The 26,369-nt window shown below is 46.1% G+C and overlaps 1 long non-coding RNA gene across 1 annotated transcript in view; it reads left to right on the top strand.

Moving 5' to 3' along the window:
• Positions 1-24,233: 24,233 nt before the first annotated feature.
• Positions 24,234-26,369, top strand: part of LOC122936600 — a 50,797-nt gene continuing 48,661 nt past the window's right edge. The window contains exon 1 of the long non-coding RNA XR_006389125.1: positions 24,234-24,343. This is a non-coding gene — a long non-coding RNA (uncharacterized LOC122936600). The remainder of the gene's footprint in view (positions 24,344-26,369) is intronic.

The raw sequence follows: 26,369 nt of genomic DNA, 5'->3' as shown, positions 1-26,369 counted from the left end.
AAAATCCATTCCAGATGGATTTTTCTGCGACTGTCGCGTCGCAGTCGCAACATGTCGCATGTTGCAGTGCGACACCATAGACTGCCATTATAAAAATTGTCGCGCGACATTAGTGCAACAAAATGTCGCGCGACAACTGTTGCGCCCTATCTGTCGCGCGACTTTTTGTTGCGCGACAAATGTCGTCGTGTAGACCTAGCCTTAGTGAAATGTTGCCTCCTGCTAACACGTTGCGTATCAGGTGGTGGTGCAGTTAGCTGTGGCGTGTTGACAAAAGTTTTCCACATCTCTGCCATGCTAACCCTGCCCTCAGAGGAGCTGGCCGTGACACAGCTGCCTTGGCGACCTCTTGCTCCTCCTCTGCCTTGGCTTTGGGCTTCCACTTGTTCCCCTGTGACATTTTGGAATGCTCTCAGTAGCGCGTCTACCAACGTGCGCTTGTACTCGCGCATCTTCCTATCACGCTCCAGTGCAGGAAGTAAGGTGGGCACATTGTCTTTGTACCGTGGATCCAGCAGGGTGGCAACCCAGTAGTCCACACACGTTAAAATGTGGGCAACTCTGCTGTCGTTGCGCAGGCACTGCAGCATGTAGTCGCTCATGTGTGCCAGGCTGCCCAGGGGTAAGGACAAGCTGTCCTCTGTGGGAGGCGTATCGTCATCGTCCTGCCTTTCCCCCCAGCCACGCACAAGTGATGGGCCCGAGCTGCGTTGAGTGCCACCCCGCTGTGACCATGCTTCATCCTCATCCTCCTCCACCTCCTCCTCATCCTCGTCCTCCAGTAGTGGGCCCTGGCTGGCCACATTTGTACCTGGCCTCTGCTGTTGCAAAAAAACCTCCCTCTGAGTCACTTCGAAGAGACTGGCCTGAAAGTGCTAAAAATGACCCCTCTTCCTCCTCCTCCTCCTCCTCCTGGGCCACCTCCTCTTCCATCATCGCCCTAAGTGTTTTCTCAAGGAGACATAGAAGTGGTATTGTAACGCTGATAACGGCGTCATCGCCACTGGCCATGTTGGTGGAGTACTCGAACCAGCGCAACAGGGCACATAGGTCTCGCATGGAGGCCCAGTCATTGGTGGTGAAGTGGTGCTGTTCCGCAGTGCGACTGACCCGTGCGTGCTGCAGCTGAAACTCCACTATGGCCTGCTGCTGCTCGCACAGTCTGTCCAGCATGTGCAAGGTGGAGTTCCACCTGGTGGGCACGTCGCATATGAGGCGGTGAGCGGGAAGGCCGAAGTTACGCTGTAGCGCAGACAGGCGAGCAGCGGCAGGATGTGAACGCCGGAAGCGCGAACAGACGGCCCGCACTTTATGCACCTGCTCTGACATGTCGGGGAAGTTGTGAATGAACTTCTGCACCACCAAATTCAGCACATGCGCCAAGCAAGGGATGTGCGTCAAACCGGCTAGTCCCAGAGCTGCAACGAGATTTCGCCCATTATCGCACACCACCAGGCCGGGCTTGAGGCTCACCGGCAGCAACCACTCGTCGGTCTGTTGTTCTATACCCCGCCACAACTCCTGTGCGGTGTGGGGCCTGTCCCCCAAACATATGAGTTTCAGAATGGCCTGCTGACGTTTACCCCGGGCTGTGCTGAAGTTGGTTGTGAAGGTGTGTGGCTGACTGGATGAGCAGGTGGAAGAAGAGGAGGAGGAAGCTGAGTAGGAGGAGGTGGCAACAGGAGGCAAAGAATGTTGCCCTGCGATCCTTGGCGGCGGAAGGACGTGCGCCAAACAGCTCTCCGCCTGGGGCCCAGCTGCCACTACATTTACCCAGTGTGCAGGTAGGGAGATATAGCGTCCCTGGCCGTGCTTACTGGTCCACGTATCTGTGGTTAGGTGGACCTTGCCACAGATGGCGTTGCGCAGTGCACACTTGATTTTATCGGATACTTGGTTGTGCAGGGAAGGCACGGCTCTCTTGGAGAAGTAGTGGCAGCTGGGAACAACATACTGTGGGACAGCAAGCGACATGAGCTGTTTGAAGCTGTCTGTGTCCACCAGCCTAAATGACAGCATTTCATAGGCCAGTAGTTTAGAAATGCTGGCATTCAGGGCCAGGGATCGAGGGTGGTTAGGTGGGAATTTACGCTTTCTCTCAAATGTTTGTGAGATGGAGAGCTGAACGCTGCCGTGTGACATGGTTGAGATGCTTGGTGACGGAGGTGGTGGTGTTGGTGGTACATCCCCTGTTTGCTGGGCGGCAGGTGCCAACGTTCCTCCAGAGGCGGAGGAAGAGGCCGAGGCGGCAGCAGCAGAAGAGGCCGAGGCGGCAGCAGCAGAAGAGGCCGAGGCGGCAGCAGCAGAAGAGGTAGCAGGGGAAGCCTGAGTGACTTCCTTGTTTTTAAGGTGCTTACTCCACTGCAGCCCACATCTTGCATGTAGATGCCTGGTCATGCAGGTTGTGCTTAGGGTTGCCACCCGTCCGGGATTGACCCGGACAGTCCGGGTTTGTAATCCTGTGCCCGGGTACAAGCCTTTCTTAGACCCGGGCACAGGATTATTCTATTCATTCAAACTGCAGACAGTGAGTGTTGTCCGATCGCATAAGCTGCCTGTCGGCTGTCACTAGTGACTCACACTGCGGCTGCCGGGTGATCAGCTGAGAGGAGTGGAGCGGAGGCTGAGCGCTCCCTCCCCCTCCTCCTCTCCTCTCCCCCTCCTCTCCTCCAGCTCACTCACTGTTCAGTAGTCTCCGGTCTCCTCCTCGCTCCTCCCCTGCCTCCCAGTCCCTCCCTCCTTCTCTCTGATAAGGAAGTCAGGTCCACAGGAAGTGACATCAGAGAGAGAGGCAGGGAGGGAGAATTAAAATCATTCTTCCAGTAGCTCCAGGCTCCAGCAGCCTGCCCATGCCCAACCCAGACTGTACCCACTGTGCCCTGCCAGTTTTTCAACCTGACCAAGACACCAGATAATCACTACTTCTAAAAAGGTATAAATATACAACATTTGAAGTGTGTATGTAACATACAGTGTTTAAACAGCCTCAATTCTGAATCTGTCAATCAGAAAAAACATTTTGTTATGTAGCTGACTGACATTAGCGATGGGCTAATGTCAGCAGTACATAACAGTATGTTTTATAACTCCCTGCCTGCCGCTGCCGCTGTTCTCTTAAAATAAAGATGTATAATATGCTAATGAGCCTCTAGGTGCTCTGAGGGCATTGCTGCAGCACCTAGAGGCTCGGTCTATTCACCCTTTGGCAGTGGCACGTCCATGTCCAGTTGATTGATGTCCAAGTTCTCCTCTTCGTCCCGTAAATCCCGCACCTGCGCCGAATACTAAACGGGACGGCGCAGGGGTGGGATCAGGGGCGTAACGATCGCGGTGCGACAGCGACCAGAAGTGGAGGCGGGACATGGGCGTGGTTGGAGGTGGAACATGGGCGTGGCTGGAGGCGGGGCATGGGTGGGGCCTGGAAGGGGGACCTCCCTCCCTTCTGTTCGGGTTTGGCTTGAAGAAAAGGTGGCAACCCTAGTTGTGCTAAGGTTCAGAACGTTAATGACTCGCTTCAGGCTCTGATGGCACAGCGTACAAACCACTCGGGTCTTGTCGTCAGCACATTGTTTGAAGAAGTGCCATGCCAGGGAACTCCTTGAAGCTGCCTTTGGGGTGCTCGGTCCCAGATAGCGGCGGTCAGTAGCAGGCGGAGTCTCTTGGCGGCGGGTGTTCTGCTTTTGCCCACTGCTCCCTCTTTTGCTACGCTGTTGGCTCGGTCTCACCACTGCCTCTTCCTCCGAACTGTGAAAGTCAGTGGCACGACCTTCATTCCATGTGGGGTCTAGGACCGCATCGTCCCCTGCATCGTCTTCCACTCAGTCTTGATCCCTGACCTCCTGTTCAGTCTGCACACTGCAGAAAGACGCAGCAGTTGGCACCTGTGTTTCGTCATCATCAGAGACATGCTGAGGTGGTATTCCCATGTCCTCATCATCAGGAAACATAAGTGGTTGTGCGTCAGTGCATTCTATGTCTTTCACCGCTGGGGAAGGGCTAGGTGGATGCCCTTGGGAAACCCTGCCAGCAGAGTCTTCAAACAGCATAAGAGACTGCTGCATAACTTGAGGCTCAGACAGTTTCCCTGGTATGCATGGGGGTGATGTGACAGACTGATGGGCTTGGTTTTCAGGCGCCATCTGTGCGCTTTCTGCAGAAGACTGGGTGGGAGATAATGTGAACGTGCTGGATCCACTGTCGGCCACCCAATTGACTAATGCCTGTACCTGCTCAGGCCTTACCATCCTTAGAACGGCATTGGGCCCCACCAAATATCGCTGTAAATTATGGTGGCTACTGGGACCTGAGGTAGTTGGTACACTAGGACGTGTGGCTGTGGCAGAACGGCCACGTCCTCTCCCAGCACCAGAGGGTCCACTAACACCTCCACGTCCGTGTCCTTTACTAGATGTTTTCCTCATTGTTACCGTTCACCACAACAACAAAAATATTATTTGGCCCAATGTATTGAATTCAAATTCAGGCCTTTTTTAAAAGACACCTAACACTATCTGGCTATCTATTTATGTACCGTATTACACTAATACAGGCACAGCAGTAACCACAGATTTAGCTGACTATAAATTTGAGGCCTAGTATTTAGGCGCTGGGTGACAGGTATACGTTTAAGAAAGAATTAGACTGGGATTTGCACAGTAGCGTGTGTGTGAAGTTATTGAGAATGACCCTATGTGCACCTTGAATCTTATATACCCTTTTAGGGATAAATTTAAAGTAGGCCTGATACAGCAGAAACCACTAATTTAGAGAATTGCTAAATTGGGAATTGTATTTCAACCCAGAACAAAAACTGTGCTTTGACGGACACTAAATAACTTGCCCAGCTACAGCAATAACCACTGATTTAGCTGACTATAAATTTGAGGCCTATTATTTAGGCACTGGGTGACAGGTATACGTTTACAGACAGTATTAGACTGGGATATGCTCATTAGCGTGTGTGTGAAGTTATTGAGAATGACCCTATGTGCACCTTGAATCTTATATACCCTTTTAGGTATAGATTTAATGTAGGTCTGATACAGCAGAAACCACAAAATTAGGAAATTGCAAAATTGGGAATTGTATTTCTACCCAGAACAAAAACTGTGCTTTGACGGACACTAAATAACTTGACCAGCTACAGCAATAATGACAGATTTGGATGAATATAAATTTGAGGCCTATTATTTAGGCGCTGGGTGACAGGTATACGTTTACAGTCAGAATTAGACTGGGATATGGCCAAAAAATAACCACACTATTGATGGTTAAATGCACTTGGTGTGACAGCTTGACCCTGATGTAGGCTTTAGCCAAAAAACAACCACACTATTGAGGGTTAAATGCACTTGGTGACAGGCTCAGCTTGCCCCTGATGTAGTATATGGCCAAAAAATAACCACACTATTGATGGTTAAATGCACTTGGTGTGACAGCTTGACCCTGAAGTAGGATATAGCCAAAAAACAACCACACTATTGAGGGTTAAATGCACTTGGTGACAGCTTGCCCCTGATGTAGTATATGGCCAAAAAACAACCACACTATTGATGGTTAAATGCACTTGGTGTGACAGCTTCACCCTGATGTAGGATATAGCCAAAAAACAACCACACTATTGAGGGTTAAATGCACTTGGTGGCAGCTTGTGCTGGCACACCACAATACACAAAATGGCCGCCGATCACCCCAGAAAAAAGTGACTGAAAAACGCTCTGGGCAGCCTAAAAACAGTGAGCAATTCAATAGCAGCAGTTCAATAATCCACAGCTACAGATCGATCTCTGAATGAAGTCTTTTGGAGGAGTTAATCACTGCCTAATCTCGCCCTAACGTCGCAGCTGCAACCTCTCGCTATACTGAGCAGAGCAGAGTGACGGGCGGCGCTACATGACTCCAGCTTAAATAGAGGCTGGGTCACATGGTGCTCTGGCCAATCACAGCCATGCCAATAGTAGGCATGGCTGTGACGGCCTCTTGGGGCAAGTAGTATGACGCTTGTTGATTGGCTGCTTTGCAGCCTTTCAAAAAGCGCCAAGAAAGCGACGAACACCGAACCCGAACCCGGACTTTTACGAAAATGTCCGGGTTCGGGTCCGTGTCACGGACACCCCAAAATTCGGTACGAACCCGAACTATACAGTTCGGGTTCGCTCATCCCTAGTAATGAGTCCTCTAGACAGCCATATTATTACATGATGACATAACTGTTTACCTGCAGCCACCACTAGGGGGAGCTCCCTGCATAGCCTTATGTCACCTCAGACATTAGTGGCATATTGCTAGGACTTGAACTATTTCTATATTGACTGTGGGATATAGCACCCTCAAGCGTTGCTATGCAATGTGGATGCTGCCTTTATCGCACCTTTGATTGACAGACATGCACACCAACATCATGTGGGACTGGATGTAATGTCACTAGCAATCTGGAAGTGACATAAGTGGAAGCCAATGTGTGCTATATGTGGTGTCTTCAATATGCCTGTATATACAATACACTGGGAGAGAGTGAATAGATGAGTAGATTAACTGGGTCCCTAAGTCTATCCACTTTTGTGTGTTTGTACCTTTCTGGGTAGGCCATACGTTGACATAGAGGCAGCATTATCATTTGCCTAGCATCTGTGTATTCCTAATGTGTGGGGGTGATCCAACTGGGCACTTTTTACATTCATTTATTTCACATTAGAGACATCCAGGGCTTGTGAAATAGGGACAAGTCCAGTACCACAGTATATGGGGTACCTGCAAATGTTATTTAATGCTATGTACTGTATTGTAATGCAATGTTATTCTAGGCAATGTAGTGTATATTCAGTATGTCTGTGCATGGGGTAAGCACAGCCAGGGTTAATAATCCTGGCTTAGCCCTCTTATGCAGTAACTAAGGAAAGGCTGGCGCCACACCTAGCACTAGAGTTCTAGGCAGTTGCAGGGAGAGCTTCAAAGGGATAGGGACAGACCCTATGTGCTCCTCTCCTCAGGCCTCCAGCTTCAAGAATCCAAAGACTTACAGATCTCTGTGGAAACCTTTGCTTTTGCTACAGCAAGAGAGGAAGAAAGACAAGAATGGAGAATATGCATGGATAGGTGAGGTGTCAGTCAGCAAGGCACCTGCTGCTGTGGAGAGGTAACAAGTTAAGACACCCTACACACCTCAGTAACAACTTGGCCAGTCACATCACTGAATCTGCACGCCGTTGTGCGAATTACAGGTGTTATTAATAGAATACAGTCACCAGCCAGAGATTTGAGAGAAGTTTGGGAAAAAATAGTGTAACCAGAGGGCCATTTCATCCAACATTGCCTAACTCGTACACAAACATCTGGGGAGAATTAGTACTGTGGACAACTTAAACCTGGCCTGGTTACTGAGTCCTACTACACCACACAGTGGTCATTGCACTACTACACATCCTGCCAGGCACTAATATAACCACTAAGACCAAAGGCACCCCAAACTACCATCAGGCAAGAGTCCAAACTACAGGAGTACCCCAAGGGAAGAAAGGGTGCACCCTCCTCTAACTGCACCAGCCCTAGGGAGCGACTGTCTGAGGGAGACAACTGTGACACATCCTATAGTCTGGGCCACTACCACTCCCATCCTCTGCTCTGGTTCCTCAAGGGTTCGCTGCACAGGTTATGGATGAGGCCGCCCTTGTCAGGACGATGACTGCACATTAGGAGAATTTAAAGGGTGAACTAATTCTGACATGGTGTACTAAGGAGAGGTCCCGATTGGGCCCCAGCCCCTTTACTGCTGCAAAAACTGGACTGCTTTCATACAGTTTGACACGACCAATAAGGTCTGGCTAGTAGTGCCTCCGGGGTATGTGACATAAGAAGATCATCTTGTGTACACTGGTAGGACAATTTAATTTGTATTATAATTGCTCCCCCTGGAAGTACAGCTTTCATGCGTCTTAGAATTTGGTGTAGTGAGCACACCAGAACAGTACTCCAGAACAGGGTCACTGCAAAGGGTTAGCTGATGTAATATTATATTGCTAAGTTAAAGGGAATTACCTATTGTTTAAATCATTTATGTAAAACATAATTTTAAATCATTATTGTTGATGTCATTTTTAATTTTCCATATCACTGTTTATATAAATCCTGCAGTTTTCACACTGGCTACCAGGCCTAATAATAGGCCCCACTTCTTGGTGTGTACAGATCACTTTACTGCAGTTCCAGTATCTTCTTATCATTACAGGCAGGTTTAGAATAGCATATATCACTTCTGTGTATAGATAACTGAGGATCCTCCATTCACAATAGGTGATTGTGAAATCCTATCTACTCCTTGCTTGTAAAATGACCCAGGTCACAGGTCACAGAGCATGCCTAGAAGACTCTCCCATAGAAGTCAATAAGGTCCCCTCCTGACCATTATGCCTATGGCCCATGTGGCTGCGGTAAAGCAATTCTTTTAAATGCTTTCTAAACGCTGTTAAGGACAGCTCAGGGAAGATGGCAGCCCCCATAATCATGTTCAGCAATCAGATAACAGATTAGAAAAAAAGGATATATTTTGCTATCTGGTGACACCTTCCCTTTAAGGCCTCTTTCACACGGGCGTCAGTTTTTTTGCCCGGATAAGAGCCGGGTGCGTTGCGGGAAAATGCGCGATTTTCCCGCGCGAGTGCAAAACATTGTCATGCGTTGCACTCGCGTGAGAAAAATCGCGCATGTTTGGTACCCAAACCCGAACTTCTTCATAGAAGTTCGGGCTTGGGATTGATGTTCTGAAGATTGTATTATTTTCCCTTATAACATGGTTATAAGGGAAAATAATAGCATTCTGAATACAGAATGCATAGTAAACCAGCGCTAGAGGGGTTAAAAAAAAAGAATAAAAAATTTAACTCACCTTAGTCCACTTGATCGCGAAGCTGGCATCTCCTTGTGTCTCCTCTGCGCTGAGCGGCTGAACAGGACCTGGGGTGAGCTTCTCCATTAAATACAGGTTAAGGACCTTCGATGACGTCACTCCGGTCATCACATGGTACGTCACATGATCTTTTACCATGGTGATTCACCATGGTAAAAGACCATGTGATGACCGGAGTGACGTCATCGAAGGTCCTTAACCGATATTTAATGGAGCAGCTCACCCCAGGTCCTGTTCAGCGCAGAGGAGACACAAGGAGATGCCAGCTTCGCGATCAAGTGGACTAAGGTGAGTTAAATTATTTTATTTATTTTTTTAACCCCTCTAGCACTGGTTTACTATGCATTCTGTATTCAGAATGCTATTATTTTCCCTTATAACCATGTTATAAGGGAAAATAATAATGATCGGGTCTCCATCCCGATCGTCTCCTAGCAACCGTGCGTGCAAATCGCACGGCATCCGTACTTGCTTGCGGATGCCATCCGATTTTCACACACCCCATTCACTTCTATGGGGCCTGCGTCACGTCAAAATCGGACAATATAGAGCATGCTGCGATTTCAACTGAACGCACAAGTGATGCGTTAAAAACAACGCTCATGTGCACAGCCCCATAGAAATGAATGAGTCAGGATTTAGTGCGGGTGCCATACGTTCGCCGCACGGATCGCACCCGCACGGAAAACTCGCCCGTGTGAAAGGGGCCTAAATGTTGCGATATTAGTGTACCTAATAGCATTTATGGACACTGAAAGGTTAGCTCATCCTGCTAGGTTGCCAGGAGTTAGACTCGGGTCCATCCACTGGTTAATCATTGAAGAGTTTTTGGCTGTCCTACAGAGAAGAACTACATGTGCAAGCTTCTCAGAACTAGGCCTGAGCTCATAGAATGTTCATCTCTGAGGCTCCTACAGCCAAGGAAGCTACTTTATAATAAAAAGTACTCCAGAGAGAAGGGAGGAAGGTCCAGAATCTACAAGGCAGTAGTCAGAAAGGTATTGTGTACATTTATGGCTGAAAGACTTTCCTGCTATGAGAGGGAACTTTGGTAACGCCCCTTCCACACTGGGAGATTGTTGGCCAACCATATCTTACAGTATATCTGCATTCTGCACCCCTCAGCCTGGGAATTACAGAAACAGTACCTCATTGACATCTATGATCCTATTGAGAGACTTTACATAGTATTAGTGAGAAGGAGTACTACAACCTTCTTCCTTGTTCCTGTCCATACTCTTGCTATTGGAGAAAGATTGCACTGTGCCTGGTTATTGTCATATGTACTACTACTCCTATCCTTCACTTTAGTTAAGAGACACTTATTTATTGATACCAACTGGTCTGGTTACTGACTCCACGCTTAGCTAGCAACTGCACCTGCTCTCCTACCTTCTACCCAGACCAACACCTAACATCACCGGCTCCACAACTACCATCCGGCAGGCGCCTCAACACCAGGCTGTGCCACGAGTCAAGAACAAGTGCACCATCCCTAAGGAGCCATAACCACTACTCCTATCCAATGCTCACTCCTCCTGGGGAAGCTGCATATGCCCTAACAGAGGAAAACTGAGGATGGAAGGAGTGGTAGTGGTTATGATGGTGGTAGTTGTACTCACAGTTTGTGGTAGAAATTCCCACCCTGGGGCCATGCAGTGACTGGAGGGTGCACCTGTTTTGGGGCTCCTGCCTGATGGTATTTGGGATTAGTGATGAGCGGCAGGGGCAATATTCGAATTCGCGATATTTCGCGAATATTTGGGTGAATATTCGCCATATATTCGCAAATTCGCAATTCATGATCTCCAGGCATTATTTTCTAGATTGCAAAAATTCGCATAAAAATTCGCATGAACTGGTATTTCCACAAAAATCGAATATTCGCAATTACGGATATATTTTGCGATATTCGAAATATTCGCGAATTCTCGAAGTGCCGATATTCGCGATTAAAATTCGCAATTCGAATATTCGTGATCAACACTATTTGGGATATGTTTGGTTGGGTGCAAGGCAGGAGTGTGAATACTGGGGCTGGTGGATGGTGAAGGCATTAACCAGACCCTTTGATTACAATTAATAAAGTCTATCTTTACTAAATTGATAATAGGAGTAGTAGTATATATACCAACAAAAGGCACAGTGCAATGAGCAGGACACGGGTACAGTGGGTCAGCTATGCAGTGGGTCAGTATATATATGTAGTAGTTCGTGACGCCAATTGCAGCTTGCGCAGGTACTGTAGCAGGGCCCTTTAAGATGTTACAACTCACGTACCAGGTGAGGAATGCCAGAGGGGGATAATGTCTCTGTATAGCAGATATGGTAGTGTCAACGGTGTCTCCTACCTTGGTACGGCTGGACTCCTGGATCCTGGCTCACTTGCAATAAATTGAGTGTGGTCAGTAGGAGTAATTGTGGAATGATTCAGATCCAGACAGTAGATAGAATCCAACTTGTCTTTACTTAATGGCAACAGATATCCATACGAGTTACAGCAATAGTCTTTAGGATCCCAGCAGGTATTGGCAATATGTGGCAGGAATTTATATCTATTCTGCTTCTTGTCATATTCCTAAAGAATCTGGCAGGTATTTATCTTCTGCTCTGTCTGACTTCTGCTTGTAGTGGGCCTGACTAGCTGAGGAGGAATTTGGCTTCTCCTGGACTCTGGAGATGTACTCACAGCACTGCTCGCAGGGAATGATGTCGTCCTGGAGATCTGAAGTTCTGGAGGTTGTTGCTTGCTTGTCACCAGCTGAGGTAGATGACTCAAGCTGGGATCCCTGGTTCTGGGAGCTCCTACTAACACAACCTACCCCAGCAGGGGGTGGCTGGTACACTGACTACACTTCCTTCTCCTCCTCATGAGACAGGACATGGGAACGTCCCACTTCTGCTCACACAGGGGAGCCTAGACTGGAATGGACTATTCCAGACTAGATATACTAACTAACCATGGTCTGCTTACATATTGCTGCCACCTGCTGGCGGACATGGAAATTGCAGCAAATACCTAATACAAGCCTGGAAAATACATATACAGGAAAATGCAAAGTTAGATTACATAAGATGATAAGAAATATACACTTGACATGTGGTAGCAGGGAGACAGAGTTTAGTAACATACTCTGGGATGTTACATACCCGCTTACTTTAAGTTAAGCCGTCCTTGGCGTATGCTAAGAGGGTGGAGGAATCAGCTCTGGGTACCCAATAAAATACAAAGTGCTGCATGAATTTACATATAATGACAGACATAGACAAAACATAAAACGGCTTTCTCGAGGTTCCTGCCCGCTAGAGTAAGGTGTCCAACACACAGTTTCCTTCTCTTGGTATGACCAGGTAACTTAAATACTGCACAAAGCAAAACCTTTACTGACTGACTTTGTATGTCTTTAGCGCTGTTGACATCAAAGAAAGCATGGGGGTGTCTTTACTCCGTAATCCCACCATTATGTAATGGGATGCCTGCAAATAGAAGGGTGGCTTTATCCTGTACTCCCTTCCCTGCACCATAGCCTGAAGACATTTGGCTTGTAGCACGATCACTATGATGACTAAGAGGAAGCTAAAGTAAGGCTCTAAGGGGAGGCAAAAGGCTCAGAAGGGGAGGTATTTATCGTCTCCGTGTCTTCTGGCAATGTCACAGGAGGAGGGTCTTTAATCCCGTGCGCTCCTGGAAATGAGACACCTCAGGATGGGAACAGTCCTGAACATTTAACAAGCGGGAAGGAGCAGCCTAGGGCTTCTAATGATTCCCGAAGCAGCAGGGGTACCTGTGAAGTTACTGGATCTGCCTGGACTTACCACTTGGTCCTACCCGGGTGTAGGCCATTAGTATGCAACGTCCCTATGATGACAGTCCTTATAAGGGGGGAGAGAACAAGAGCTGTAAAAAGGCACACTTTAAGTAAGTTGCTACATTTTTGTTAAGTGGAATCGTTAGAAACAGTGCATAAATTCACATTGAGGCACCTAGGAGAAGAATACACACAATGGGCAGGTTATCTTAAACATTACAAAATTTGTAAACTGGTACAATAGTGCAAAATTATTATGCAAATATCAGTGCAATCATATTAAATAGGAAGATCACAAAGAGCTCAGGTATCACGTTTGAGTCCTTTCTTTGGGTGCAAACTTTTACGTTACAATAAAACATTTTATAAAATAGTGCTAATTTTAATACGAGGATAGGCTCAACAATAACTTGAGTCCTTTTTCCTGGAAGTGCTTAATGTTGTAGAATCCTCTGGAAACTGATAAAAGTCAATTTGTAATCCACAGGGTAAAAGTTAATTGTAATTCAAAGGATTACAATGTCATCAGAGCAGCAAAGGCTATCAAGTAACCTGAGAAAGGGGATAAAACACTGAACTTGGACATAAGGGGTTAAGTGCTGATGGGGGGAGTCCTTACTGACATGACCATCTGGATGAAGACTAACACTGGCAACCTGAAACAGAAACGGTTAAAATTGCACACAAAAGGCCAAATAGGTCCTCACCCGTCAGATAGCAGTCCATGGAGTGGCTCCCAAAATGTCACTGAAGGATTTTTGTACTTTACTTTTAAAGGGGACACCTTTTACAAGTAGGTGTCCAGCTCCTCGTCGCTGCTGGAGCTGCTAAACCTCATCAGAGGATGTTCCTGCCCCTGGTGGTAGCACATGGTAGCATTTATAGTGGTGCGCCACGGGCCTCTACTGGTGGCTCTGGGTACTGGTTGAGCAGACAATCTTGAGAAAGCAGCAGTGACACGCCGCAGCCCGGGATCCACAGCCGCTGCAGGAGGTGGGAGAACTTCTGGCTGCAGGGGTTCAGGAAGAGCTGGAACAGCTGCCTGGGGCTGCTTCCAGGGAAGAAGGTATGGTGGTCTGATGTAGGGCTGCACCTTAGGGTTAAAGGTCAGGACCAAATTATTGACTTGTCCTACCCTCAGGGTTGGTGGCGGTGACAGATTTGGGATAAGCGGTGCAGGTTCAGGTTAGAGCTTTTCTTTGAACTGCATGCGGCCGTCCGGGGCTTCTTGCAGACACCTGACACGGCCCGCAGAGCCTGGGTCCTCCTGCCAGGCCTCTGGGGTGACGGCAGGGGACAGTGGCTTATTCAGTAAAGTGACTCCGGCGGCAAAGAGTCCTTGCATGGACCGCATGGGGGTATACTCAATTTGGTCCCCCACATAAAGATTGTGTCTGGCCTGGGGCAGATAGTGCCTTTTGACGGAGCGCTGGCCTACAAACACTTCAGTCCCTGAATAGTTATCCTGCAGGAATCCAACTCCTCGTTCTACTAAAAAACCATAGCACTGTCCTGGTTCTACGAGGCAGCTTGGGATCTCCTGGCTGGGGATCGTCAATTACCTGCTTCACCCATTCCTCGACCGCTGATTTATATTCCCAGGCGGTCTGGGCAAAAGCAGTTATTTTATGCGGGACATCGGGGTTCAAGCTCCGCAACTTTTCATAGCTGGGCGGCGGAGTGGAATCACTGGCCGCCTCCGCCGCACCAGGAGGTATAGACAGCGATGCAGGCTGGGGTCTGGCGACGTTGGCTGGGGTCGTGGGACGCGGCACAGGCCTGGGCCTGACAGCAGGTATTGGGGTCTCTAGACGTGGTAAAGGGGCGGACTCGGACCGGGCCGGGGTCCTCAGGGAGTGGGGCAGCTCCTACCTGAAGTTGCGGCCGGGCGGGCGGTTCCGGTGCCTCCTGGATGCCATCATGGACTTCTGGCGCCATCTGGTTCGCTTGCTCGTCCACGGTGTGAGTAGCTGCGTCAGCGGCGTCCTCCGCGGGTGCTGGTTTGACGTTTACCTCCATTCTCATAGGTGCGTCGCCTTCCGCTGGGGTACTTGACGTGGCGGAGGGATCCACTGCCTCCGGGAACTCCATCAAGTCCGGATCTTTTGGAGCAGGAACCGGGACCTCAGCAGCGGCCTTCTCCGGAACCTCCGGGATGCTGGATAAGGTAGGTGGCTTGGCTTTTTGTTGCAGAAGGGAATCCACAGCCTCCAGCATGATAGTGAATACTGAGGGACCCCTTTGCGTTATTAATTGGGAGACCTCGATCTCCAAAGGGTACTCCTCGTGCGCCGATTCATCGCCAATCATCATTTGACTCCAGTTGGGACGTGGATACGCCATGGCTGCGTCTTTCTGGAACACACAAACTTCCAGGACTAAAGGTGGGGCGCAGAGGAAGGAGTCTTTATCACCTAGGGTCCCAGTAACAAGTTCATGGAGGGCAGTCTCTATTTTTCCCGCTCCCAGAGGGGCATATTCGATATCTTCGCGCTCTTGAGGGGGAGTTACTAGATTTTCCCGCTTCTGGGGGGCGTATACAGCATTTTCGCACTCTTGAGAGGGCGTTCCTTTCCACGCTTCTGGGCATGAATATAAAGTGCCATACTCTAATATGGCGAATTTAAAAATAGCGAATTAACTCTTTAAATGCTGGAGCGCACGTCTAGCGCTTTCTGGCACAGCAATACAGTAATAAAGTCACTTTTCAAGGTATTTACACAAGCGGCAGCTTGCAATACTGTAGAAGATGCGGTCGGATCCGTTTCAACACACAATTGGATCCGGTCCTGTTAGCAGGGATAGCACACAATTCGATCCGATCCTGTTCGTGACGCCACTTATGCAATGAGCAGGACACGGGTACAGTGGGTCAGCTATGCAGTGGGTCAGTATATATATGTAGTAGTTCGTGACGCCAATTGCAGCTTGCGCAGATACTGTAGCAGGGCCCTTTAAGATGTTACAACTCACGTACCAGGTGAGGAATGCCAGAGGGGGATAATGTCTCTGTATAGCAGATATGGTAGTGTCAACGGTGTCTCCTACCTTGGTACGGCTGGACTCCTGGATCCTGGCTCACTTGCAATAAATTGAGTGTGGTCAGTAGGAGTAATGGTGGAATGATTCAGATCCAGACAGTAGATAGAATCCAACTTGTCTTTACTTAATGGCAACAGATATCCATACGAGTTACAGCAATAGTCTTTAGGATCCCAGCAGGTATTGGCAATATGTGTGGCAGGAATTTATATCTATTCTGCTTCTTGTCATATTCCTAAAGAATCTGGCAGGTATTTATCTTCTGCTCTGTCTGACTTCTGCTTGTAGTGGGCCTGACTAGCTGAGGAGGAATTTGGCTTCTCCTGGACTCTGGAGATGTACTCACAGCACTGCTCGCAGAGAATGATGTCGTCTTGGAGATCTGAAGTTCTGGAGGTTGTTGCTTGCTTGTCACCAGCTGAGGTAGATGACTCAAGCTGGGAAGATGGATCCTTGCCTCAGCCGAGGCGGGATCCAGGGTTGGGATCCCTGGTTCTGGGAGCTCCTACTAACACAACCTACCCCAGCAGGTGGTGGCTGGTACACTGACTACACTTCCTTCTCCTCCTCATGAGACAGGACATGGGAACGTCCCACTTCTGCTCCCACAGGGGAGCCTAGACTGGAATGGACTATTCCAGACTAGATATACTAACTAACCATGGTCTGCTTACATATTGCTGCCACCTGCTGGCGGACAGGGAAATTACAGCAAATACCTAATACAAGCCTGGAAAATACATATACAGGAAAATGCAAAATTAGATTACACAAGATGATAAGAAATATACACTTGAAATGTGGTAGCAGGGAGACAGAGTTTAGTGACATACTCTGGGATTTTACAACAGTTCCAAGGTATCACAGTAGAAATCCTCTAAAAAGCAGTGTAGAAGCAACAATTATGGTAGTTGTAGTACTCCCTGTCTCTATCTCTCTCCCTCTCACTATGGACACTTTGCAGTCTCTCATCAGAATCACAGCCAGGCAGTAAGGTTCTTTATAACTCCTTCTGCAGTTCCTGGACCGAGGGGTGCAGAACTTAGATATGGGCGGCCAATCCATGTCAATGTATCGGGATACTTTAACAGTATTCCCTCTCCACAGCAGCAAAGTCTTTCTGCCGTAAACGCACCACAGTCCCGTGCTGTGCCACAGCTTTGTGGGTTCTAGACCTTCAAAGATGTCTGGTCTCTTTCATTCAGGTGTACATTGGTAGTAGAGTTGCTTCCTTGGCAGCTGTAGTCTGAGAGACAGAGGTTTTCTGAGCTTGGGCCAAGTCTGCAGTAACTAGACTAGACTCTTCATTAAACTCCTAACCAAGGGGTGGAACCAGCCCATCAACTGGCAACCTAAACAAAGTCTGACAAATTGTTAGTTTGCTGATGAGTTCAGTGAATCACATTTAACTTAAGAGCATTGCATTAACTTTTTTTGTATTGGTTAGCCCTTTGCAGTAGTAGTCTTCTTCGGTACTGCACCAGCACTGCATCCTTTTCCAAAGTTACCTCCATGGCGTCTTCCTTGTAGCAGTGGTGCAGAGTAATTACATCTTCTCTCACATTCACTTCAATGTGACAGAGCAGATGTACAGTAATTGCACTCCACTACTGCTATGAGGGAGACTGCATACAAGTAAACTTTGAAAAGGACACAGTGCTCTCATGAGCGCTGCAGACTCTTCAACCAGCTAATTGTCAGGAGTGCTGGGAGTCAAACCCATGCCAATTAAATATTGATGACCTATCCAGGTCTTCAATATCCTGACACTTTAATAGCAGGCCTGAGGAACAGTACTTTAGTGTGGTTGGAGTGGTTGAATAGCACAGTCCTTCAGATCTTCTTACTCTGCTGGCTAGACAGTACCCAACACTATAGGTATCCCTCAGCTTGGCCCCGGTGTCTCGAACCCTGCACTGACCACTGCGTCTACACATATTCATCAACTGACAGGCTTGCCCGGGGCCGTTTGTTTGCCATTTCTTCATGTGTCTGCTTCTGTATCTTACTCTGTTGTCTGTACCCAACTCTTATTTGTCTAGCCACCCCTGCTGCACTCAAACCAGTAGGGTCATACCATGCTATGACCTGTGTGCCTACACTGATAAGCTGGGGAAGTGACTCCTTCCCTCCTCTTACACATACACATAAGCTGTCTAACCCTGTCCAGACTATACTTGAACTGATCCAACCCACCATAACAGTGAACAGTAAGAATTTAGTTTCCTCCCCATGATGACATCCACAAAGCCCAATATGTCCTGCTGACAATGCAAAAATTCCTCAACTTGGCACGTGCACTCCCTTACACTTTTGCAAAAAGATTCATGGAAATTGCTCAGAAATTAATCACAATGTTTACTGGCTTCTCCATTATAACAACAAACCTACATGCTCTGTTCTTTCTTCAAGAATTTTTAGCAGAAGAAAAAAATGTCATAATATATCCCCTGTTTTCTCCAGATCTTCCCATGGTGATTGTTTTATCATAGTTTAGAATTCAAAATTAAATGAAAAGGAATCAAATTTAAAGGGTAGCTGTCCCTCAGGGGTTGACTAGGAACTTACAGTGGCCCTGGAAAAATTACTAAAAGTGGCCCCATTTTGTAGTCAGGTCCAAATTGATGGAAGGCAGAACACAAGTAGGCAGGGCCAGGAATACCATATTGTAGCAAATTATACCACCCAACAAAGCCAAATACCACAGTCCATCACAAATTACTGCCCCCATCAGCACAAAATACATCAGCAAAAACTCCCACTGGTCAGCTGTGAGGAAGTCTCAGGTGGCCCCTTGGGCATCGGCCCACGGGGAAATTTCCCTGTAAGGTCTATGGCCAATCCATCCCTGCTGACCTCAGAATCAAGGTTATTAAAACAGGTCTACTGCCTGGTGAGGTTAGCCAAGTTATGATATTGCCGAGGAAAAATACTTTTATTCTTCGTGCAAATAAGGGCTTCAGTGCTATGGACCACACAGGAAAGCTGAGAAGCTGAGGTCCACCGAGTTGCTAAGCTACACCCCTCGTAGCACTGAAGTCCTCATTTTCATAAATAATAAAAATCTTTTTATTGTTCTCCAGGAACGCTGCAACCGATTTTCACAAGACAAGTAGAATTTGAATCAGTAGGTTCAACTCTACCAGGCAGTATACCTGGTTTATTGATCCTGCTGACAAGTGCTCCTCATTGACATGTAAACCATCCATGATATTGTGGCCTTTATCCATTGCAAGGTCCCATTTTTTGTCACTTTTCTACCAAAACTCCTTTAGGAAAATTAATTACTTAGCAGGGGGTAACAGTGAGCGTAGAAGAAGCCTCATCCTAAAAAAAGTGGAATGTGTGCTAAATCCTGAGGTCTTTTGGGAATGATTTTTGGAGTATCTCTGCTTTGTTTTAACCAAATTAGCTAGAAATGTTTACTTTATTAGTCATGTTAATATCAGTAGTGACTGTAGCTGCCCTCGAAGGGCACTTGGTAGACAAGGACATCATTAGGGGATAATAACTGAGACTCATTATCTTCATAGTAAATAGGATACATCACATTTACATTGATTTATTATTGGGTGTGTTATATGAGAACCTTTTCTAATGAGCTTTTAATTTTCTTAAAAAACGAGGTAAAGTCACTTGAGAGTAACCAGAACATCTTGGAATAAATATTTGTATGGAACTGATTATTAAATTATGTTGTGGAAGTTACATTTAAAAAACGATGACAGTAGTAGTATTTGTTGTGTACTGTGTACCATGTAATATAATGTGGGAGGCTGAAAAACAAGCTATGGGAGATGTATTCTATATGTGAAATTTCTTAGAATCTCACACACTACAGACAAAGGTATAATATCCAGCGCAATGGCGGTTCATAATAGGGACATTTGGGTCGGCAGCCCCAGGCGCGATATCTTTGCATGGAAGGTGCCCCACATCACAGAGTGTATTCAGCAGCGCTGGGCACTGCGTTGGCCCTTAAGCGGCACAGCTTCTATTCCCGCTATTCTATATCCCTCTCAAAGCCGCTCTGCAGACACGCGCTCCACTGCAGTCCATGCCTCCTCTCTCTTGCTGGAAAACGAAGTCAGAGGAGGCCACTCCAGCTTTGAGCAGCACAGACAGCAGGCACTATCTACTACAGTGTTCATTTGCCCTCTTTTACATTAATGCCATGATTGACCACATGGAGCGCTGTTCAGCAAAACTATCATTCAGACAAAAGTAGGCAACATTCTATACGCCACCTAGTGGTAGACAAGGGCAAATATCCACGTGCTCCTAATAACCACAAATTACTAGAGATAAGCAAATCACTCAAAATTTGATTTGGATTAAATTTGGCCAAATTGGTCAACCGATTTGATCTGGGTCCAAATTGATTCTACCCAAATCAAAGGTGCTCCATTTGGCCTGAAAATTTGTGTATAATACTTTGAATTCTCCTGGGATTCATATTTTTTCTTTCTTGTTTCTCAAGTTTAAATCTTTTTTTTATTTTTATGAAAAGCAACCAAAAAATTCACAATAAAGGGGTTATCCAACCCAAAAAATGCCCCTCCAAATGCCCGGGCCCTCACACAGATTGTACTTACCTTGCTCCCCAAAACCTGCGTCGCTTCTGATGTATGGCTGCCACTGCATCTCCCTGTCGCTCGGATCAAAACATCTGGCAGCCAATAGCAGGCCGCAATGGGAATGAGCCTCCCTAGCATCACAGGTGACGTTGGGGAGGCTTGTTCCCGTCGCGGCCTGCTATTGACTGCCAGCCACCCACCCACCCCTCGTTGCCGGATGTTTTGATCCGTGCGACGGGAAGATGCAGCGGCGGCCATGTGGGTCTCAGAACTTATGTGGGTGTCAAGGAGCAAGGCAAGTACAATCTGTGTGAGGGGCCCGGGCATTGGGGGGGGGGCATTTTTGGGGTTGGATAACCCCTTTAACTGAGGAACAAACAGAACACATACTTGGTTCCCTCCTTTTGATGTTTTTAGTTGCAGATTCACAAATTCCTGGGCTCCTCTTCTGTCATCCAAGATGACTTGGATAACCAAATACACACTATCTATCAGACAGTCTGAGAAGCAGTGCGGCCATCTTAGATGGCAGAAGAGAAACCCATGAATCGGGCAGATCTGTGGCTAAAAAGATGAGATGGAGGAAATCCAGGTACGTGTTCTGTTCTTTCTCCAGTTAATGTGATTTTTTTTTTCTTGAACTCTTTCTAGCTCTTTGTTTGTCTCTCTCTCTGACCAAAATTTGCCCAATCTTAGGAGCTTACTGCGTACTCTTTTATTATTGAGTTTAATGTATGAAGAATATACAGTACCCTCTAGTGGTGATGGCAGGAGGACAGAATTGTATTATTTAATTAGTTTAACTGTTGTAAACTGAATCCTACATTCTGAACTAATTCAGACAAATAAAAGGTATTCAAGAGTGGATATTCACTTTAACTTTTTCCCGACCTGACAAAAATGTATATCTTTGTCAGGCAATAGTTCCCACGCTGTCATTTTTGTCATGGTACTAGCGCTGGTGCTGTGAGTGCATCCCTGATCCTGTGGACAAGGCCTTTTTCACACGACCGTGTGATCCCCGTGGCCATATTGCGGCCCGCATATGGCAGGTCCGCAATACACATTCTGCATTCACTTGAATGGGTCCGCAAATTCAGAAATGCGGAACGGAAGCACTACGGAGTGCTTTCCTGGGGTTCCGCTCCGTGCTTCCGTTCCGCAAAAAGATAGAACTTCTTTAAACATAATGCCAGAATTAGTGTTTTCAGGTCACTTTGCCACCCCAAAAAAAATGGAAAATAAAAAAAAGCAATCAAAAAGTCAAATGTACCCTAAAATGATACCAGTAAAAACAACACCTTCTCCTCCCTGGTTATGGAATTCCTAAAATAACTTTCCTTTATTATGCAAATAAGGGCTTCAGTGCACTGAGGGCTTAGGTCCAGCACCTTGGTGCACCTCTCCTCAGCTTTCCACTGCTGGCCACATTCCTTGGTACATCGAAGTCCTCATTTGCATAAAGTGACCGCCATTTTCGGAGATTTGTGCAGGATGAATCACAAATGTTTTGGATTTGTCAAAATTTATAATCTACTGTTCAATTTGTGATGAATTGGATTGACGTAGAATCAATTCTCTCATCTCTACTTATTGGTATTGACTTACCGTAGGTTGACAATAGTTAGCATTTAGCCGCCATCTAGGGGATGTAGTGCAATTGACATGAGATTTTCCTGCTAAGGCAATTTCCCGCAGTGACCGGATCGTAGTGAACAGGTTTTCCATCGCATGCATCCAATTCACACAATGTTTGGGATTGTATGGCATCCTGTGAAGCGATGGGGTGGTAAGTAATGAATATTGTGCTGGAAGATCTTTCTATACAGATTAGCTTTAGAAAAAATGTAAAAATGCTAATACTGATGTGTGTGCAAGAATGAAGCTTAAAGCTAATTTCACATGAGGGGGTTTTCCATCCGGGTGTGTTCCGTTTTGTGAATGGACAGCATCTGGAATAAATCCTGACCCATTCCTTTCGATGGGTCTATGCACATGAGCATTTTTTTTTTACTGATCATCTCCGCGCTTAGTAGGCAGATTTTGCCCCATCAAAATAAATGAGGCTTCATGAAAAACAGAAGGCATCCGGATGCAATTTTGCAATTTTTTTTTTTTTACTGATGGATACTAGGAGATGTTGAGTGAATTTTTTTTTGTTTTTCAAGCCAATGAGTCAGGGGAAAAAAAACTGAAAGCACACACATAGCATCCGGATGATGGCTAGGAGATGCTATGCATTATTTTTCCCAAAAAATTCCATCCAATGCGGAAAAAGTACAAAAACTTAACAGATTTGCAGCAAACTGAAGAAAAACCGATGGAAAAACATCCATTTTTCACTGGCAGAACTGGGATGAGTTCTGCGTCACTCATGTGAAAGGGGCCTTAGAGATTTGTGGGTGCAAAATATACACAGTAGCAGGAAGAAAAGAGATCTGTTGGATTATTAGAGATTTATTGGAATTCGATAATGATAATTGAATATAATCTATGAATCTGTTACAAGCATCATTGAATTCTCAGCAAATTGTTGGTGAATTTTTAAGGACGAGATGATACGGCACTGACAGCTATTAGCGGAGAATTTCCTTGAAAAGCTGTTTCGAAAGGTGTGCAATCAATCCCCCCCCCCCCCCATCCCTGTATTTAAGATAGAAAAGAAGTAACTTTGCAAATAGTCTTCTGCATTACTAATGTGTCTCCATGGTTACAGACTACAAAACCTGTGTAGTCTGACCCTGCAGTGGTATGTTCTATGTTGCATTCTTTCCTCTGCTTCCTAACCTTTGTAAGGCCGAGTTCACACGAACGTGTTTGACCCGTGCCCGTGCTGCGGCCTGCAAATTGCGGGCCGCAATGCACGATCGCCGGCTGTGGGTCATCCGCATCGGATTGCGGACCCATTCACTTTAATGGGTCCGCGATCCGCCCGTTCCGCAAAAAGATAGGACCTGTTCTATCTTTTTGCGGAACGGAAGTACGGAACGCAACCCCACGGAAGCACTCCGTAGTGCTTCTGAGGGGTCCCGTTCCGTGCGGCCATTCCGCAATTCTGGATTTGCGGACCCATTGAAGTGAATGGGTCCGCATCTGTGATGTGGAATGCACACGGAACTGTGGCCGTGTATTGCGGCCCGCAATTTGCGGACAGCAATACGGCCACGGATCACACACGTTCGATTGAACTAGGCCTAACTTACAGAAAGAAAACGTCTTCTTAGGCTACTTTCACACTCGCGTTTGGTCCGGATCCGTCATGGATCTGCACAAACGCATCTGTTCAGATAATACAACCGTCTGCATCCGTTCAGAACGGATCTGTTTGTATTATCTTTAACATGGCCAAGACGGATCCGTCTTGAACACCATTGAAAGTCAATGGAGGACGGATCCGTTTTCTATTGTGCCAGATTGTGTCACAGAAAACGGATCCGTCCCCATTGACTTACATTGTGTGTCAGAACGGATCCGTTTGGCTCAGTTTCATCAGACGGACGTTTTGGTGTCCGCCTCCAGAGCGAAATAGAGACGGAACGGAGGCAAACTGATGCATTCTGAGCGGATCCTATTCCATTCAGAATGCATTAGAACGTAAACTGATCCGTTTTGGACCGCTTCTGAGAGCCCTGAATGGATCTCACAAACGGAAAGCCAAAATGCCAGTGTGAAAGGGGCCTTATTCATCCCACTCTATAATTCATCCCTGCTTCTATTAAGTCAATGCAAGGGTCATACATTGCACCTATTTGCACCTATTTGCAATGTATGACCCTGGTCTAGACTCCAGCCCAGATAAAGGTGTGTACGTACAGCGAAATGATAGCGAAAAATCAGCCCCTGGGATCCCTGCCAAGATAAATAGCTTCCAGCAGTCTATTAATACAGAGGAGAGGAGAGGTCATGTAACATGCTCCAGTCTCCTGCAGGCAACCAGCACTCACTCAGCATGAAAACCGTGCGGGCTCTGCTCATCCTTGGGATCCTTCTGTGTCACCTTGTCTGTGTGCAAGGTAAGTGCTCATCTAAGTACCAGCAGCTGCCCCTACACCAAGAAATGCTCCTTACATTGATTAGATATTCCGTTTTTTGGTTGTATTCGTTTTTTTATTCATTTTTTTTATTCCACGTTTGTTCTGTTCAATGTATTACTAATTTACACATATTTAAAATGTCATTGACTGTTCTTGTCTCTGGGTTTGGTCATATGGTCAGTCTGGTTAGAAAAGATATGGCTAGATATGGAAGTAAATATCAGATAGATAATAGATAGATAGATAGATAGATAGATAATAGATAGATATGAGATAGTAGATAGATAGATAAATAGATAGATAGATAGATAGATGGATGATAGATAGATAGATAGATAGATAGATAGATAGATAGATAGATAGATAGATAGATACAGTAGATATATAGATAGATAGATAGATAGATAGATGGATAATAGATAGACAAATAGATAGATGATAGATGGATAGATAGATAGATAATAGATAGACAGACGAATAGATGGACAGATGAATACAAACTAATGAAGTTTTATTTTTATGGGAATAGTGCTGCTGAAAACTTCATTTAATTGCATTAGATAGTTTTTTGCTTAATTTCGGTATGAATGTGCGCATCTCTTTTTAGGTTTTGTAACGTGTGTGGGTGGACTTGGGTACCAGTGAATAATTGTGTACTATGAAAAATATATGTTTTCATAGATTTTAACCATTTTCAGCATCATGCGTTCATATATTTATTAATGTGCATCCGCGTTCCTTTAGCATTAAATTATTATTACTTATTAAAGTCTAACTCTCTACATGTAAGGCTACATGCACACCAATTTGCAGAACGGAAAAGGCGGCCCATTGTAGAAATGCCAATTCTTGTCCCCAAAACGGACAAGAATAGGACATGCTATATTTTTTTTTGCGTGGCCACGGAACGGTGCAACGGATGCAGACAGCACACTAAGTGCTGTCCGCATCTTTTGCCGGCCCCATTGAAGTGAATGGGTTCGCATCCGAGCTGCCAAAACTGCGGCTCGGATGCGGACCCGAACTACGGTCGTGTGCATGAGAGCTAACAGAGCATACGTCTTGGGCTACACTGCAGCATTTCTCGTGCAACAGGAAGACGCAGAAAACGGACTGACTTGTCTACAACTTGCTGTCCTGTGACTACTTTAGAATTGTGATTTGGTTGTAAAAATACAGCAACTTACAATAAAGTAAATGGAGGAAAGTTTGTGTGTGATTTGCAACCTGCGACACAAAAGCCACCATGTATGTCGCATCGAAGTCGCAGCATGCCGAGTGTCGCATTACGATAGAATTGACAATCATGTGCAATATCATGCGTCGCACAACAAGTCACCGCGTGGCCCCAACCATTCAGGCTACAAACTGCAAACTTTCTTCTTCGCGTACAGTATATATATGTGTTTTCTCTTATTTTTTTTTATTTATTGCAATGACAGGGTAGATTTTTTAGCCAAAAAAAGACCAGGTTATCCCTGTCAGCAGAGGCCATAATGAAAAGCACCTGGTACCTGAATACACTGCAACCTCTCATCTAACTATGTCTATTTTAGACATGAGAAGCGCCTGCTGCAAGTTCATTATACATGTGTTACTTTCTGCTTTTAGACTGTATTTTATATATTTGATATTATTGTTACATAGTCACCTACGGTAGTTGCTAAGGTTCAATTGATAGAATTTTATATTGTATAAATTTTTCTAAGAAAATTCTATGTTTTCGTCTATTAGTTTATAATATTTTATATCATTTATTTTAATGGACATGTTGGAAAAGCCTTGCACGGTATTTAGTTGTGATTCTGCAGAGAACCCCCCCCTTTGGGACAATGCCATTAGGACAATGAACATCCATCCACCTAATGGCAAGCTCTGTGCTAATAAACGAATGCTCTAAGGGCTCTTTCACACTCATTTTTAGTCCGGATGAGATGCATGTCCTGTTCTGACCCATTCATTTCAGGTTCTGTGTAAGTTTTCATGCATCATCTCTGAGTTCAGG

Source organism: Bufo gargarizans, chromosome 1 (assembly GCF_014858855.1).
Source record: "Bufo gargarizans isolate SCDJY-AF-19 chromosome 1, ASM1485885v1, whole genome shotgun sequence".
Lineage (NCBI taxonomy): Eukaryota > Metazoa > Chordata > Amphibia > Anura > Bufonidae > Bufo > Bufo gargarizans.
Note: the sequence above shows the minus strand (reverse complement) of the source record. Positions and strands in the feature narration are given on the sequence as shown.